This window comes from Onychostoma macrolepis, chromosome 04, assembly GCF_012432095.1.
Source record: "Onychostoma macrolepis isolate SWU-2019 chromosome 04, ASM1243209v1, whole genome shotgun sequence".
Classification (NCBI taxonomy): domain Eukaryota; kingdom Metazoa; phylum Chordata; class Actinopteri; order Cypriniformes; family Cyprinidae; genus Onychostoma; species Onychostoma macrolepis.
Genome location: NC_081158.1, coordinates 20,835,454 through 20,854,285, shown reverse-complemented (window position 1 = coordinate 20,854,285; position 18,832 = coordinate 20,835,454). Strand labels below are relative to the sequence as shown.

General features: G+C 36.9%; 2 long non-coding RNA genes across 3 annotated transcripts in view; one reads left to right on the top strand and one right to left on the bottom strand.

Annotated features, from left to right (window-relative positions):
* Positions 1 to 18,832, bottom strand: part of LOC131538910 (uncharacterized) — a 37,493-nt gene that overhangs the window by 482 nt on the left and 18,179 nt on the right. For both annotated transcript variants that reach the window (XR_009270746.1, XR_009270745.1), the window contains exon 4: positions 79 to 183. This is a non-coding gene — a long non-coding RNA (uncharacterized LOC131538910). The remainder of the gene's footprint in view (positions 1 to 78; positions 184 to 18,832) is intronic.
* The window catches only part of LOC131538909 (uncharacterized), a 30,769-nt gene that overhangs the window by 9,417 nt on the left and 2,520 nt on the right, over positions 1 to 18,832 (top strand). The window contains exon 3 of the long non-coding RNA XR_009270743.1: positions 11,232 to 11,366. This is a non-coding gene — a long non-coding RNA (uncharacterized LOC131538909). The remainder of the gene's footprint in view (positions 1 to 11,231; positions 11,367 to 18,832) is intronic.

Here is an 18,832-nt window from a genome sequence, read left to right as displayed (position 1 = left end):
AGGCAGAATATGAAGTGAGCGAACACATCTGTCAGACATCAGCTATGCAACATCACCGCACACACTACACTGACTCACCTCGCAGAGCCTCAGCTGGCTTTAATACAGACGGTCCATAGAGACACTACTGTAAGATGCTCCACAGGCCAGAAACTCAGAGAAATCTCTGTCTGCTTAAATAGGCTGTACGTTATGGGGGACAGAAGCAAAAATATGAGCTTTTATGGGTAATTATCTTGAACACGATTAAGCAATTTATGGCTACATTATGCCACCAATTGTAAACTACTAAACATATGAATACATTGAAAATAAATATGTTTAATAAACAAACTAACCAATATATAAATGGATGGATAGACATCAATTTCAATTTGAACTGAATTTATTAAGTGAGAATTAAGAGTATTGAGTGATATGAGTGAATGAAACTAGCGCACTTATGTGGAAAATCATGATAATGTCATTATACTACAATTTTTGAGTATAATATTTAACCAATTGGAAGCAAGTATTCCTGAGAGCCATGTAAGATATTTTTCCTAAAAATGAACATTTTGTCATCATTTACTTCACTTCATGTCATTTGAATTCTATAAGACTTTGGTTAATCTTCAAAGCACACATTATTTTTAATGAAACCTCAGAGGTTTGTGTTCATTTTACAATGCTTTTAGGGCTTTTTGTTTTTGCTTACCTGGCTTTCAATGGAGAGACAGAAACTTCTTAGGTTTCATTAAAATATCTTAAATTGTTTTTTGAAGATTAACCAAAGTCTTATTGGTTTGGAACAACATGAGAGAGAGTAAATGAGCTATCCCTTTAACCAGCTTTCAGACTTCCAGAGCACTTTAACAAAATATTTAATGTGAAGAAATCCAGATTGAAAAATATAGAGGATACATTTTTGAGAGTCTCTGATGTATTATTTTAGTGATGTGTATGTAGTGCCATTTGAGCCAGGGGAAGTGAGTAAATAAGCAGTGTTGCTGAAAGCTTAGCTTTTAAACAAATGAGCCAGGGTTTCTTCAACTGGATTTATGCCTTTCCAGCACTGGTATTTGTCCCTCTGCCAGCTGTTTTCTCTTTCTGAGGTAAATCCCAATAAATCAAAGAGAGCTAATCTGCTGAGAAAAATGCGCCCTTGCCCGTCGGAGGGCTAACTTTTCCTCCATTGGTTACAGGACATGAATCACATGAAAGATCAACACTTTGTAATGGCAGGCAAACGATTCTGCTCCTGCTAAATGTTGGCACAACTTTAGTTTTGTTTTAAACCCAACAAAGTATTTTGAAATGCTTTCAGTATGTCAGTACAGTATGTTCATTTGATCAAATGTAGTGCATTTATTAGAGTAATATATATATATATATTAATATATATATAAATATATAATTGTTTTCATATATATATATATATATATATATATATATATTAATATATATATATATATATATATATATATATATATATATATATATATTGCATAAAGAAAATTAAGCAGGTTTGTAAGAATATGAAGATATTTGCATTGTGATTTTTTTTCATGACAATTAAACATATTTCCACAATTCTCAGTAGTCTGTAATACAGAAAAATTTAATTGTCATCATTGTAATGTGATATATACATATATAAATATTTTAAAATAAATTATACATGATTTTCTATTATTGAAAATATTCTACAATATATAATAAAATTATATGGTATAATATAATATTGCATCTGCACATCATAGTAGTAATTGAGTACTGAATCATTTATATTGATTTTTTAAGAAATTTAAAAATGACTGATTTTTAATTATTAAAATAATATATAATTATAATACTAATGAACAAAAAAATCTTAATTGTCCTAAAATTGTTTCCATTGTTTAAATAAAGAAAATATAATTTGAGATTCCCCTAAAAGTTCACCCATTGATTTGATATTATTAGACAGAATTATTAGACACATCAACAATAACTATACATCAGGATTTTGTCTCAGATGTGACTCTACTCTGGTCTCTATCTCAGCTCACTTAGGGGTCATCCTGCTCGTCTGTGAGTGGTAAAGTGATCTGATCATTATGTCATTTGTCATGTAACCCAAGTCCTTCAACCATAATAATAAGGTTCATTTAGACATTAGACAGACTGACCTGCAAAAAGCAGATTATAATTTATACCTAATAAACTGTCAGATTTGACCATATATCTTTAAAAATAAGACATTCCCAGAGCTAACATTTATGGGTGCATGACTTGTGTATTCATAGGATTAGGGTTTGGTATCATGTGACGTCTTTTTAGAGTTTATTTCTTCAGCATGTTCTTGCAGATAAATTTAATTATTCAAGAATTAAAATTAACCACCTTTGGGCTATTTTACAGAATTTGTATTTATTTATTTTTTTGAATTGAGAAAAAATATATAATATTATATATATATGTATAAAAATAAAAATGTTTTTTAAGATTGTGATATCCACAATCTTTCAAGTGTATCCAGATTTTCTGACTGTTAGTGTGCCTTTAAGAATTTGACCATATTTTTAGGTCATATCACATTATTGAAATGTTACTATGGATTTGACCTTGTGAGACTCACTGAGACCATTTGATAGCCTATGAAGGGCCGGCACAGGGGTTTGTGTGAGGAGGAGTTGACCCTAGAAGAGGGTCGGGGTTCCCGAGACTGACCTCACCATGACCTCTGTTTGTTTTTACAGGTTTCTGTGCTCCCCTTTGAAACCTAGCCTAAGAAACCAGCCCCCTCCATTAGGTCCTCTACCTAAACATGGCACTGTCCGATCATGGGCTTGACAATGTAGCAAACGAATAAAATCATATGCCTTTAGTTGCTTTAGCACCTGATTCTCGAAAGGAATTATGCAAATGAGTTAATGACGCAACTGCGCCCACAAAATCCGAAATGGCACAGTTTTGCAAGCCGGTTTGGAAATAGATAGCTATGCTTAATCTCTTTCCCACATATCTAGGCTGCTCTTTGCCCATTGTTTAAGGACTTAGGAGGTATATTCAGTAAGCTGTGGGTGAGTTACACCGTCCTCTTGCCCTTTTGAGTCATCTCTGTAGCCCCGGTGCTCCTGACTCCCTCAGGAGACAGATACTGAGGTACAAAGGTTCAGAGAAACCTACCTAACAACAACCACTTCACCCTTTCATTATCTTTATTTACGCATGATGTATGAAGTGTGAAATTACCCATGTTAGTGATTATATTTAAGATGGTGAGTCTGGGAAAAATCCTTTTTTCCCTCAGTCAGTTCTCTGGCAGTTGATGCAACATTCCTGAAACTCTTCTTACACAACTGAAATAAAAATGAAGAGAACTTTGGCTTCATCCAGCTTTTATGTCTTTATGTTTCAGATCATAAAATTTTTCGGCAAGTTGTATCTGGGCAGATGGAGCGATTTATATGTCTTTTGGTGACAATGTTTGATGCAACATTGCAACTTTCTGCTCAGTGAACTACTCTCTCTGAAAATCTCCAGACCACTCTCAGAAGTCTTGATATATATATATATATATATATATATATATATATATATATATATATATATATATATATATATAAGCACACTAAATATACATAGGGTTTTTAGATTTGGTAATATTTTATGAATATACCTATGTATACAGTATATTTCATGATTAACCACCAAACACTGTATTGAAAAATAGCCAAAATAGTTCATTTTTGTAACAAAACAAAAATAAAAATTGCAGTATTTCATTTTAACTTATTTCATTGCCAATGCAAAATGTCTGATTTTATGTTATTGTTTTAAATTTTAAGGTTTTCATCTAATATTCATATTTCATTTTTATTTCAGTTTTATTTTAATTAGGCCTACCGAAAACCAGTTTTAGTAATTTAAGTTAACAATAACAAAACTGAACTGGATGCAATAGCGAGAAGTATAAGAATAGGTACTGATGCTAAAATGCTAATGCATTACTTACTTTGCGTTATTGTGTAAAGGTCATATATTATGCAAAATCAACTTTTACATGGTGTTTGGACATAAATGTGTGTTGGCAGTGTGTGTACACAACCAACCTACAATGATAAAAATCCACCCACTCCAAATCAGAATCAGTCACACTAGGCAAGTCGTTTTGAATGCTATACAATGTGGTTGATTGACAGCTCTGCATTGCTATAGTTTCCGCTCTCAGTGGTTGTTCACTGTCTTCCATTTTCTCCACTATCGAGCATCAACAATGTCTTGTAAGCAATCCCTGTGTTCTGTGTTTGGATATAAGACTGAACATAAGAGTCTTAATTTTCTCCCAACATCTGAGCTGCTGAGAACCCAGTGGATTACTTTCATTTTTCAAGGTAATGCGCCTCAAAATCTATCTAAATGCGTGTATCACTCCAGACTCCTTTGTGAATGTCATGTTGTTATTTTATTTTCGTTTATCAGCTCGGCGCTTGTGAGATTAGTTCACGCCGCACTGTTCGTTTGGTAGCGCGATCACGCGGCTCGGTATATTGAACGCTGTAACGTCGTGCTGTTTCGTCCCACTTTCAGTGCATTTGACTTCCCATATGTACGGCTGAACACAGGTTCTCTCGCTCTCAGTTATGTTGCATCTACCGGCTATTTATTGCTGTAGATATGCAATGCAGCGAGACGTGTATGCGATGCACTCTTCATTGAAGGAAGAACATGTGCCAGTCTGTGGACCAAAATATAGACTCTTGGGCCAGATTACACCATTCAGAACACTCTAGCAAGCACATAGCATCATACTGACAACCACTCAGAAAACCTTAACATTGCAGCTGTAATGTTTATTCTTGTACTCTTTGCACAATCCCTCATTACATATTTGATATTGACCGCCCACTCTGCAACATCTGGGCATCTGAAGACCAATCAGGGCATCTCGCCAAACTCTGTGAGGAGCATGACCAGATGAGCAAATCCATAGGAATGCTCCTCAGAACAAGCCGTGCATGGTGCTCAGCACAATTTGTCTCTTTACACTATCTACTGGGACATACAAATATCTGTATCCTTTGCTCAGAGATCTCAGAGCATTCTGCTAGAATGTTCACACACAGCTTTTTGCTTTTTAAAGCATTCTGCATTGTGATGAATGTTGTTGGAAATGTTATTGCTTAGTTGGATGTCTCCTTCATGAGACAATGTAATCAGCAACTTCCTCTCAGCTTACGCTTACAGAGATCACAGTGGGTCTCAGCACAAACTGTTCAGCAGCAAAACAATGGCAAATGCTAGTTTTGCGGGCTCCCAGTGCTGGTGGGCATGATGGTGATTGGGAAGCGGCATCCGCAGCGGCTCTGAAACACTAAAGTTACAGTGCCCCACTGTGTCACACGGTGGGTGGGATAGAGATAAAACAAACTGGAATCTGCAGCTTTGTTTTCGCTAGCTATTTGTGACCTGTTTTCAGACACACAATGGGGTGTGCTAAGGTTTAATGACCCAAGATTTGTGTTACCTAGAAAGCCAATCCCACAAACCAAAATATGTAACGATTATGGGAAGATTTGAAGCATCTTTGCATACTTTCTAAGTTTGATTTTTGGTGTTTTTGAGAAGCATTTATGAAACTTGCACATTTTCATGTGTAAATGCATGAGGTGTGAATATATCCACTGGAGGTCTCACAAATCAAGCGTTGACTTCGTGTGTGGCGTTTTGTCCCCCATCTGTCCCCCATGCCCTGCGTGGAGAGGGTCAGTGGTGATCCAAGATGAGGGCTGTCCTGTCCTCACCCAGACTGTCTTCACCTCCATTACACAGTGTGAAACAACAAATTAACCAGCGGCCCTCCAAATGACACCCAAAACCAGCACAAGTTTGAAAAAAAAAAAAAAAAAACCTTTTTGCCCTCCTGTGTGGTCTGATTTTTTTTTTTTTTTAGCACAGTAGCTTTCATTGTGTGTGGAAAAAAGTATGAGAAACATTTTTTATGTTTTATGTTGTCCTTTTTCATGGGAACCATGTAAGCTGTGCATGTCCAAATATGTACAGAGCCCCTAAAAAGTATGTTAATACTTTAGTCACTCTGTAAAATTCACGAATGCCATGGCATTAGGTAACAAAATATCAAACCAAATGGTTTGAGTGATTCATTGGCACAAGCACACTTTTCAAGCAAAATGTTTCACAATAAAGATAAAATATTGTGCAACATATCAGTAAAAGTGTAGTAACCATGTTTTTTTGGTGAATTGATGACCATTTGTTTAAACACAGTTTTCTACAGTTTCCATGGTTAGTGTAGCAAAACCAATATTGATTTATGGTTACTATGGTTCAACTATAGTAACTATGTTTTTTTTGGTTTTATTTGCAGGTTAATTTTCATAAGGGTTGTTAAAATGATGAAGTACACCTGTGGTTATCTGTTTGCATATGCTACTTTGTTTCATGCGGTCCAGTTATTGCAATGCCATTTATATACAGTAAGTGTGTCTGATGATGTGAACAAATACTTGTTTGCAATGCACAACTAAAGTAGAATTACGGCACTAATTCTGCATTCATGGCTTCAATAAATTCTTTATTCTTAAATTCTTTATTCTTAAAACACATAGTAAAAACCAAGAATTAATAGATCAATATTCTGTTTGTAGATTATCAATGGATAAATTTACATATTTTGATGTTTTTTGTTTAATAACAATATTTGAAATGATGTGTTGTTAAAGAATACACACAGCAACCATTTGGAAAGGGTCTTTGAACCCTTACTGAGCGCCTAGGAGATGAAACAGCAAGGTAGACCCCATCACCAGGTTGATTTTGTAATGAAATTGTTATATATTGCTACTACTGCTATATATTTTCAGTTCCACTAGGGAAAATGGGCTTATAGGTGTGTTCCCGTATATTCTGTGAAAAGACATAAATAAAAAGATGGTATTGTGGGGCAGTGCTATAAGAATGTGTGCGTTAAATGAAGGTGAGGTGACTGTAGGAATGGGGGAGAGTATGTGCTCAGATTCTGGGGCCTCGCTACCGTTACACACATAAATCAGCAGAGCGTGACTAAATCCCCAGTAACAGGAGCCGGAGCTGTGGTCCCCCCGGACCCCGCAGTGCACATCAGTGTGTGAGCACGCTGAACCCTCAGCCCCTGCCTCCAACCTCAGCACACACCGCTAACCCAAACACTGAGGTCAGACGTGGACCTCGCTCGCAGAGCACAAACACGCACTGACACCGGGACCTAGACTCCGATAAAGCCATTAGAGACAGACATCACCTGAAATCTGCACTGGGGACCCACTGTGAGATCCAATGACGGATGGGAGGTTAAGAACCAAAGACATGCTAAGAAGAAAAGCAAACAGCATTGTTCATTGCCTCCGTGTTTGGTTGTATTTTACCAATGCATCATCAAATGTCATGAACAATATATTATTAGGTATTCAAATTCTGGTAACACTTTAGTATAGGGACCAATTGATTCTATTAACCAGTTGCTTATTAGCATGTCTATTATTAACATATTGCCTATTTATTAGTACTTGTTAAGCACATATTCTTCATGACCATATTCTACATCCCTAATCCTACCTTACTAACCACAGTAAATTCCCCAGTGTTAAATAAACACTGTTTGGTGTACACCAAGTGGTGTTGATTTAACACCAGGAAATTTACTGTGACTATTAATAAGCAGTAATTAGGAGTTTTAGTAGTTAGGGAAAAGCCACAGTTAGTAGTTAGTTAATAGTGAGAACTGGACCTTAAAATAAAGCGTGACCAAAATTCTGTACATAACTCATTCTACACAGTTTATGCAGTTATACCTTAATTTGTGTATCTAGTTAAGAAGTGTTCAATTTTATTACTGAGCATACATTTTTCACCTGTCAGATGATGAAATGAAAACACCTGTTAAACTTACACTGGAAACACCTTAGATTAGGGAACCCATATTCACTATTAACTAGGGTGAAGTCAGCTAAAATGGGCTATCAGGTAAAATGGGCCAAATAAGGTTGTGGCATCATATCTCTTTACATTTTTACAGAAAATCACAATAACTGATCTTGTATTGTTGCTTTCAACACTTGTTGACATGTAACAATAATTTTTAATCGGTCTATTTTTTTTTAAAAGGGCGGGCAGGGCAGAGTGTTACATGAAGCTCATCAGAGAAATTGTAAGGTAATTGAGCCTGACATAGAAAATTTCATTAATCACTAATAAGGGTACTAAAGCAATTATAAGTAAACTTACCAACAAAGCAAAGGTTTATGAACAATGCTTTGACATGCTCTTTCAAATAAAAAAGTTAAATTTATAAAAGAAACTTTGATTTTTGTGAAAAAGGTCATTTTAGGTAGAAATGGCTGGTTAAGCTAAAATGGGCCACAATTTCAGCTAAAATGTGCTGCATACACACACACAATTTTATACAGAAATTGAGGGTGAAAATAGGTTTATAAGCCTAGATATGTATCCATACAAAATCTTATCAGTCTTTTAAAAAAATTGCATTGCAGACAGTATGGCAGGAGGACAAGCAAAGAAAGGAAACAGAGAGACGAGAAGAGAAAGGGAAAGAACACACACACACACACACATACATGCACACAAACAACACTAATGCACAGAAACACACACCTATACAACATGATCAGTTCATTTTTAATTGCATTGTTTAATTAAATATTCAGTAACACTTTAGAATAGGGAACACTTATTCACTATTAACTACGACTTTTCCCTCAATAAATTCTTAATTTGCTGCTTATTAATAGTTAGTAAGGTAGTAGGTATTGGGCTTAATATGTGCTTAATTACTACTAATAAATGGCTAATATTCTAGTAATATGCATGCTGATAAGCAACTAGTAAAGAGACCCTAAAATAAAGTGTTACCATATTCATTCAGCTTTCTATTTAATGATGTTAAATACGATTTATGGTGTTGCTATGGCACACTAAAGACAATAGTGTCAATTTACTGTTAAAAATAAAACGATTTAAGCTGAAATTACCTGTGTTGTTCTCTTTTTATATTGGCCCATTTTAACTGAACAGCTGGCCCATTTTACCTGAATGTTGTGCCGTGGCTCAAGAAAGTACTTTTTTCAGACTTTTGTACTTTTACACATTTAAAAAATATAAAAATATCTAAGAGACCCATGCTAATTTATAATAATATCATTAGATCTCATGCATAGCTTATTTGATGGTATTATAAGTCATTTACCAAAACATGGCCCATTTTAGCTGACTTCACCCTATTGAGACTTAATTGAAGTCCTAATTTGTTGCCTATTGATAGTAAGTAGTAGTTATGTTTAGGTTTGGAGTAGAGTTAAGGGATCTATAATATTTTCATGTAGAATAAGGCATTAATATGTGCGTTATAAGTACTAATAAACAACTAATATGCTAGTAATATGCATGCTAAGAAACTAGTTAATAGTGAATAGTGTTCCTCAATCTAACGTGTTACCCTTACACTTATGGTGGGACACAAGAAACCTGTAGTAGGGGTAAGTAATCTTTCAGAACATCTTAGCAACCGCATAGTAAGACATTAAAAACACCCAGAACATCTTAGCAACCACACAGCAACACTTCGGCATCCACCCAGAAAACCTTAGTATCATGACAACAGCTTCTGCATTTGCAATTGCTTTTCCTCTGTAGGGTCACAGGTGTAATATTAAAATTGATCTCTTCTTACTGTTTTAGTAGTAATGTGATTTGTCACAAAATCATTCTCAGGCAGTATTGTAGTCTAGATTCTCAATTTTCCTCCCCATCTTCCCACACTATCACTACAGTTACCTATGTCATATAATACCTCCTAACACTTAACCTCACAGTATCACTACAATCTTTACTGTGTCTGAGCAGGTGGGCTTGACCACCAAGAGACTAGGAGTTAAAGTGTGATGTGTTCATGTGAGGGTAAACAGCTTATCTCTCTTGTCCAAGTCCTCAACATGTTTGTTGTTTGTTTTCAGTCTTGTTTACAAGAACCACCCCGGTAGTACATGGACGAGGTCCAACCACGCTGTCGTCTAGTAGGAATTCATAGAATGCGGGCTGCAGTTGGCACTGACAGATAATCGTTGCTCTCACACCCCTTAACTTACACTCGTCCCCAACACACACAGACGCACACCACCCAATCCATAATCTAGGTTTACACAGTAAATTTAGACTCGAGTAAACCTGTTGAGAATAATTCACATATTGTCAAAATGAAGAAGCACGGGATACTCTTACAATTGTAAATTCCCTCACCTGAATGGTTGGACATAAAGAAGATCCTGTTTGTCACCATTATGGAGACTGGTTGGAACTCAGATTTCATTTATGGCCAAGACTAGACACATACATTGCTGAACAGACAGGCACTGCAGCTTGATGGCCAGCTCACAGCACTTTATCAACACAGCGCTTGCAGCACGGTGCAACTGATATATCTGCACTATCCCAACAAGCATTCTTGTAGCTGAAACTGCAGTGCATAGTAGTACTAATACCAGGATCTTAAATTCCCAAAGAATGGGAGAACTAATATGATGTATGCTTAGTATGCAACCCAAAGTACTAAATTCTGTGCTATGGACATAAATGATACCTCAAACTGAGCAGGCTGTTGGAAAAGTGTTTTGAGGTGGGCATACACCCAGAACCCCTCAGCAACAACCCAGCACAGCAATGCATGACCTGTTGGAGGGAATCATTTTAAGTAGGCATACATCCAGGACTCTGCAACAACAACCTAACACAGCAACTCATCTGAGCTGCAGTACAGTGGACTGTGCATGAAACGTAAGAGCTGTTGGCTCATGGGGACCCCTGGTAAATCTGAGCTGGGATATGTCCTGATCCCACTCTCTGAAGCCCAAAATCCCTAGCAATCACCTGCCCATGTACCTCAGAATCATATCTAAAGAGTGAAGAACACCACCAGGAATAAAATATGAAAGTATGATTCCAATTGTGGAAAATGCTGATTTCAGACACGTTTAGTAAAGTGCAGTACTTTTGGAGGTCAGTAGGGGTTTTTGACCCATTCTAGGAACTAGCCAGCAGAGTCATTCCTAGAGAACCAATTTCTCCCTCGGGATGTTTTCCTGGTTGCATTCACACTGGCAGAAGAAACTCTGAAGCCACTGACAGCGATGTCTTTATTCGCGGCATTTACAAACGTCAACAGCCATGCTCAGAGCTGTTTTTGTTGTGTGTTGTAGGTTTCATGATAATGGAGATGGAATGTAAATGCACAATTTGCATGATTGAAAGAGCAAGAAAATCTGACTAAATCTCCAACAACTTGCAGCGTTATCATCGAGGCTGAGAAAAGAACACAACGCTGCAGACAACAGGTAAATGCCGTTATTGCTGTTTTCCATGTTTGTGGAGAAAATATTTGTTAACAATTTAGTATAGGGACCAATTCTCACTATTATATATAATTATACATTGACTTATTTTTGGCGGACCGCCACAATATCAAAACTGACCACCACAAATAGATTTTCCAAAAGGCTTTGATTTCATTGAAGAAACATGAGCACTGCACATTTCAAAATCAAAATCTGGCGCGGGTGTTTTTATAGCACTGTATTTCAGAAGGAAGCCAACTGTCTTTAGAAAATTTTCGATGTCATTTTCATTTTATCTCGCATGTAATGCCTGATAAAGCAGCGTTTGTGAGCGGAGCGCTGCTTTGTGTGCAGCGTTACGGGGGAAACCGGTAACACTTTAGAATAGAGAACACTTATTCACTGTTAACTACGACTTTTCCCTCAATAAACTCCTAATTTGCTGCTTATTATTAATAGTTAGTAAGGTAGTTGTTAAGTTTAGTTATTGGGTAGGATTAGGGATGTAGAATAAGGTCATGTAGAATAAGGCATTAATATGTGCTTAATTACTACTAATAAATGGCTAATATACTAGTAATATGCATGCTAATAAGCAACTAGTTAAGAGACCCTAAAATAAAGTGTTACCGGGAAACCTCTATTTCTTGCACTCTAAAAGCGCCTCTTGCTGGCAGGGAATGAATTTGCATATATACTACCTATACTGCATATAACTACCTTACTAACTAATAATAAGCAGCAAATTAGTAGTTTATTTAGGCAGAAGTTGTAGTTAATGGTTTGTTAATAGCGAGAATTGAACCTTAAATAAAATATTTTTACATGGTAGTCAGTGTGCCATATGCGTTCGGCCAATAAGCAGACACTTACGTCACTGGTAGTTCCTATAGAAATTTTTTAGACCCTACTCTGAAGTAGGAGCTAATTTAGGTTTCCCCCAAACGGAGTTCCTAGAAATAAAACCGTTCCTAGTTCCTGTGGTGCGAACAAGCTAAAAAGCCGGAACTTCCACCAATAGTTCTAGGAACTATGAAAAGGTTCCTCCGGTGCCAAAACAACTGGTCTTTCAAGAGTTAGGTCACCGGGTCATTAATGCAACTGCCGAGTTGGCTGTTTTGATAGTGTCTATGAGTAAAATTCCATCTTTAAGTGGCATGAATTTCATCAGCAAAAAGGTGCAACACAGTGCACCTTAGTAAATGTACAGCAACACCCTTGCATCACAGCTGTGATACAGTAGACTGTGCACATGCTCAGAACACATAAGTGCTGTATGGTCCCCCTGGTGTGAATCTGAACTGGGTCATCCCACTCTCACACCTACTTTCCTGTATCCTCTCTGCTCTCTGCTAACTCCCAACAACAAAAACACCCTAGAAATAAGTGACAAGTTACAATCCTATGTACCTAACAATCGCATCTCAAGAACAACTCCAAGAAAAAGACATGAAATTACAATTCCAACTGTGGAAAAAAGTCATTTGAGACAAGGTTAGTAAGTGCATTATTTTTTATAGTTGGCAAGTTGGCTGTTCTGATGTAGCTTAGTAGTTAATTTCCACTTTAAGAGGAAAACAAGGAATTCATTTCTTGACTTGCTGAGTAGGTCCCCTGTGCCATGATGGAGCAAGAGAAGTTCTAGTGTTTTGTTTAATGTCCACACTGCATTATGGGAGATGACTGTATATTTTACCCACTGGGGTTTAGCGGGGATAACTTTCAACAAGCCATTAGACCAAAGCTGCTTTATGTTATTCCAACGGCATAAAGCAGACAGACCTAATAACCCATGCCAGCAGTGGCTGGTCTCTTTATAATCTCACTATAGAACACTGTCATTCATCAATATCCTTTTAGTTTCTTTTGGAAGCAACAAATGTGTCCCTCAGATGTCAGTTGTTGTTTCTGTTCCATTACTTAATTCTAGTAATCTTTGTTATAACACAGATTTCGTGTACTGAGTTACCATATTTCCACACTGCTCATATTAGGAGACTGTTCCCTGCATTGCTGTTATGGGAATGGTCACACTCTGGTGGCTAATTGGTTTTATGGTGCCTTATCGTCAGTTGAATCATACGCTCCCTGAGGCGCGCAAGATTCTAATGATCTTTTACAGGGTATTACATCAAAGAACAAGCATAGAAGAAAGGCCAAATGATTTGGTTGCATGAATTGTTTTGTTGGAAGTCATTGAGGGGGATCCCCTTAAGATATGGTGAATATCAGAAAGAACAAACCAAGAGTCAATTTTGCCAAAGATGTAAGGCTGATGATACACTGGGCAACTTTTTAAGCAATGTTGCTTGGGCACTTTCCCACTGAGAATGGGTAACAAATCTTATATGGATACTTTAAATCGGTCATGGGCCCTGTGTCTCACCTGGTTGCCCATTTACGCCAACATTAACCAACGTTGCCCAGCAACATTGCTCAAAAAGTTGCCCCGTGTATCATCAGCCTAAGGGAACACAGTAGACAGGATGCAGACTGGATAAGGGTCATTGGTCAGGGAGTTGTTGACACTAGCGGAAGGAAGGTCAAGGAAACAACTGACTATACTATCAACACACTTAATGAAGGTGGAAAGTTAGGTAGAAACTATCCCCCATTAATAGTTACACTATTATACTACACTTACTAATTGGGAACCATGCTTATTTTACTCCAGCAAGGACTCTAGCTCTATCCGTCCCTCACTGATGGTTTCTTTTGGCCTCTAATCTGATGTGAGGTCATCGTAAGTTAGCTGGCCATTGAGACGCTAACCTCGCTCCAGCGCTAACTGATGCACTTCAGCCGTTGTGCCTTTGAACCAACCCCCTTCAAAGCCCTATCCCATCAGGAAAATGCAGATGCCATCATTATTTTTCTGGCTAGCTTTGAAACTCAAACCCCCTCATCTCTGACCTGCACATCGGAGCCTGGTGATGATGACAGTGAGAGATGGCGTCTGTTTGCTTTGCTTTAGTGTAGTGGAGCTTCTCTCTGGGCTTTTGAGCCAGACTGGGGGCTAGTTTCAGCCACTGGAGGCCAAAGTGTAAAGGAGGAGATGCTATCACGCCAAGGAATGGAGCCAGAATGGTCATCAGGGACTTGAGTCCTGGATGGGTACGAGAAGGCCAGGGGGACCATGTTTGTGCAGGCTTAAGTCCGAAGGGTAGAGAAAAGGGTCAGGCTTTGCACTGGGACTAGAGATAGCCTCTGAAGAAATACTATATCAGGAACTGATTGAGCTCCTAATGCCTCTTGAAGGACAAAGGATTTGACAATGCTGAAATGTAGCCAAGGCCTTTCTGGATGAACAAAAGATGGTAGCAATCAAGCAGGTTCTGACTGAAATGCTAGCCTGTTTTCAGTTCTTGCCACTTTCCTTTATAGCAAATACAGTAGCTAGGAGAGAAAACTTTGTGGAGAAAATGGAATGTGAATCAAACATAGTCATGATGCTAACTTGGCTTATTTTTCTTCCTAAAAAGTAACAATAATTATATCTCAGAGTCCACTAAACCATTTAGTGTCTATTTTCTGAAGGCATCTACAGGATGACTATGATGTAGATGTCCTATAGTGCATTGAAGGGTTTGGATTAGCTACGGTAGCTGTTAATATCTTGTCTGTTTCCTGATTTTACATATGCTGAATGACCTTGTTTCCACTTCATCATGGCAAATTGGGGCAGAGCTATATTTTACTCATAGGGGGACTTGACCTTTGATCTTGCGGGTGAACGAGGTCACAACCCAGGTGGGGCATTGTCATCACTGCCGTGACGTGGCAACTTAACCTCCAATTGGCCGGTTGGATTTCCAGGCAGGAACAGAGCTAATATATGAGTTGTCCGTCATGCCGAATGAACTTTTCTCTGAAATCGGCCCATCAAGTTGTAGCTTGGAGCTTCCAGATGATGAGCTTGACCTGAAAGCTCACTGTGAGGAGGAGTTCAGAGTTCGGCTTTACTCACTGTCCCTTTATAGCTGTGTGTGTCATCAGCGATGCAGTCTGACAACATCCGTGACTCATTATTAACCAAGTACTGCAAAGTTACAATAATGAATTACATCGAATGAGAGACAACTATTATGACTATTATGAAAAGTGGGTAACACTTCATAATAACTGCACACTATGAATCATTAGGTAAGCATTAGTAAATAGTCAGTTCATCCTTTATAAAGCATTGTTCCAACATTAATAGTCATTAGTAAGCAGTTTATAAATACAGCTATAAATGCCTTGTTCTTGATTTATAAGCATATCTATTACAAAGGAGATTTAAAGGCTCAGTTATCTTCCTAACAGAAAAAAATAAACAAACACAACACAGAGGGATACAGAACTCAGAAATATTTATTTCTAGATGAAAAAAAAAATTAAACTGTCCAACTGTACACTTTAATTTTTCTTTTTAGTTGTACAGTTGTACAGTTTCCTTTTTGCATCATGAAAAAATATTTCTGTGTTCTGTATCCCTCTGTGTTGTGTTTGTTTAACTTGTCTGTTTGGAAGATAAATGAGCCTTTGTAAATGCTTTACGAGGTATGAATAGTCCTCACTTTAGATGAGCTCACAAAAATAGATGGCTGGCAACTACTAAATGTTTTATAACTACCTGACTTAATCATGAATTACAGCAGGAATATGTGTTAATAAAGCATTTATTAACACACTGAGCAACTATTATCATGTGTCTAAATAATAAGATTCATAAATGTACATTTAAATAGTTTATTAATCATTTACTTACACTTTCTAAATGATCTTATGAACCACTGACAACTCCTAAATAACTGGTTTGTAAATAACGTAATAATTTAGAAATTATAAACTGATCATTAATAAAGTACGAAAATACAATTATTAAACATTATAGATATGCTCAAGAACAAAACATTTATAGCTGTATTTATAAACTGCTTACTAATGCCTATTAATGTTGGAACAATGCTTTATAAAGGATGAATTGACTATTTACTAATGATTAACTAATGATTCATAGTGTGCAATTATTATAAAGTGTTACCTATTTTGGAAACACTTTAGTATACTTGTTGCTTATTAGCTTGCCTATTATTAACATATTGGTTGTTTATTAGTACTTATAAAGCACATATTCTGCAAGTCCATATTCTACATCCCTAATCCTACCCAATACCTAAACGTAACAACCACCTTACTAACTATTAATAAGCAAATTAGGAGTATATTGAGTCAAAATTCATAGTTAATGATAGCAAGAATTGGACCTTAAATTAAAGCATGACCCAATATTTTTATAAACATATTGTGTTCACAAGTGATAATTAACTTACTTTTGCTTAAACTTTATTAGAAGCAAAAGTGTTGGTTATCATGGAAATGTATTTTTGAAAAATATATATAATGTATAAAAATAATGTTATTTTTGTTATGTAATGTTATGTAATGTTATGTTAACGCCTAGAAGATAAAAAAAACTTTAGAAAGATCACTAAATTTCCACATTAGTATGACCCTCACTGGGAGTATTGTCATGTGTATTTATAGCTCGAATGCAATGAAGAAAAAGGACACTAGCCCTGAGCATGTTTTAAGTGTTACATAATGGAAAGTTGCCATAAAACGCAATGGTAACTATGTTAATGCCAGATCCTAACTCAAATAGAGATTTATGGGTTCATTTTTTATTATCTTCAAAACACTCATCTATTATTCATCTATTTTACATTTATTAGGACTGTATTAAAGATTAACTTTCTATGTGCTGTAATTATTACAATTTAGAACTCAGAACTAATAATTTTGCACTTTATGCTCCTCCAAATGTAATTTTTAATTACCGTCAGTATTTTCATAAATGTAGCATTATTTTCAATATTTCTTATGAGCAGATGAGCATTTCAAAATATGTGGTACCCTAAATCTGGGATGCAGGTCAGATCGACTCTCATCTCCGCCACAAATGTAGATGAGCTCTTTAACAACACGTCCCTAGAGCTTTATGCCCCTTGGCAGGATATCCCATGATTCTCTCTGACAGCTGAAGCACCAGCTCCTTGACACGTGGAGAGATTTATCAGCAGAGGCGTGACACTCTGGAGTCCTCTGGAAAGACATACTGTACATGAGAATGAAGGAACAAACAGCGTTCTCTATTCACTGCTAATAAAATGTCACCTTTAAGTCTATGCTAATCACTTCAATGAATGGCTATACTTCTTCCTGAACAAATTGATCCCAGTGCTCTGTAAAGTTGAATGGTGGGATTTGGATGTTAAAATGCTTTAATGTACAGAGATGACTATCAATTGGAGCATTTGCATTTATGAGATGAGCGCACATGAATGTTGTATTTATTCTCTGGATTTAGTTTGAGCCCTGAATTTCCAAGTTGCAATGAGGAAACTATGAAAGCTATTCAACATACAGTTGATGATCCAAAAAGCAGTTATTTCAGGTTTCGTGAAAGTACAGATTAGCCTAATGATAACTGAATTATTTTTTGTTTCAGCAACTGATTACAGGTGCATCTCAATAAATTAGAATGTTGTGAAAAAGTTCATTTTTTCTTGTAAGTTATTTCAAAAACTTTCATGTATTTTAGATTCATTGCATGTAAAGTAAAACATTTCAAAAGTTTTTTTTGTTTTAATTTTGATGATTAGAGCTTACAGCTCATGAAAGCCAAAAATCAGTATCTCAAAATATTAGAATATTTACATTTGAGTTTCAATAAATGACCATCCCTACAGTATAAATTCCGGGTATCTCTTGTTCTTTGAAACCACAATAATGGAGAAGACTGCTGACTTGGCAATGATCCAGAAGACGAACATTGACGCCCTCCACAAAGAGGGTAAGTCACAGAGGGTCATTACTGAAAGGTGTGGCTGTTTACAGAGTGCTGTATCAAAGCATATTAAATGCAAAGTTGACTGGAAGGAAGAATTTGGGTAGGAAAAGGTGCACAAGCAACAGGGATGACTGCAAGCTTGAGAATACAGTCAAGCAAAGCTGATTCAAACACTTGTGAGAGCTTCACAAGGAGTGGACTGAAGCTGGAGTCAGTGCATCAAGAGTCACCACGCTCAGACGTCTTCAGGAAAAGGTCTACCAAGCCACTTCTGAAACAGCGACAACGTGAGAAGCGTCTTAACTGGGCTGTGGAGAAAAAGAACTGGACTGTTGCTCAGTGGTGCAAAGTCCTCTTTTCAGATGAAAGTAAATTTTGCATTTCATTTGGAAATCAAGGTCCCAGAGTCTGGAGGAAGAGTGGAGAGGCACAGAATCCATGTTGCTTGAAGTCCAGTGTGAAGTTTCCACAGTCAGTGATGATTTGGGCTGCCATGTCATCTGCTGGTGTTGGTTCGCTGTGTTTTCTGAAGTCCACAGTCAACGCAGCCATCTACCAGGAAATTTTAGAGCACTTCATGCTTCCTTCTGTTGACAAGCTTTATGGAGATGCTGATTTTATTTTCCAGCAG